We start from the raw sequence: 928 nt of genomic DNA, 5'->3' as shown, positions 1-928 counted from the left end.
CTTGCCCAGCACAGTCCTTCCCCATCTACTTCTTAAATTCTCATTTGTCCTCTTTGTATCCACCAAGGATCTCCAACTTAAGATGTTTTGATTTGTGATACTTTACCTTCAATATCAATAGAATAAGCCTGTCATAACTTTGGGAGCATCTGCTATCAAGAATAGCCAACAGCCAAGAATGCTGAAACTCTATGGAGAATCACACTATAAAATCATGTCCATGCATTGGTTTAGTAAGAGAAAAATCCCTGTCTTGTTCCCTTTGCTTTTAGGTCACTAGTTCCACTGAGATATCTTTCCTGAGCAGCAAGCTTGTTAAAATGTCCATGGGTAGCAGAATTATTATTTCCTGTGAATTCCCAGGGTCTATACTAGAATAAAGTGTTCTATAATCAGGGAACTTAGTTACACAGAAATCTGCAGATGTATATGGGGAACATTAAAAGGCAGACTTGATCCATGACTAGCTATGGGCCCTAAAGAGAAAGAAAACAGAAGAACAAGTGAGTGTTGCTGGCTCCCTATAAAGTAGGTACAGTTGGAGGACCTCTGAGCAGGAAGATGCTGACAGACATGGGAATTTTAATGCTGGAAGAAGGTCAGTGAGGGATGATAGGTGGAATTCATTACCTGAACATGAGGATACACATTGTGGAATATATATATATATATATATATATATATATATATATATATATATTGTAAAAAGCAAGAATGAAGCTCAAGGACAGCTGGGGCTGAGTGAGAACACATAGCAGGGTGGTGGTAGATGGAAGGCCATGTGGAAGGGATGTAGGGACTAGTAAGAGTCCTAAGGAGAGGGAGAAACCAGACAGAAACCACTAGGTGAAGCCTATATAACTCAATGAGTATTTTCTACCCAAATGAAGTGAGAAAAAATCTAGATTGCTTTGGGTAGAAAATAGGA

This window comes from Cricetulus griseus, chromosome 3 (assembly GCF_003668045.3).
Source record: "Cricetulus griseus strain 17A/GY chromosome 3, alternate assembly CriGri-PICRH-1.0, whole genome shotgun sequence".
Taxonomy (NCBI): domain Eukaryota; kingdom Metazoa; phylum Chordata; class Mammalia; order Rodentia; family Cricetidae; genus Cricetulus; species Cricetulus griseus.
This window is presented reverse-complemented; position numbering follows the sequence as displayed.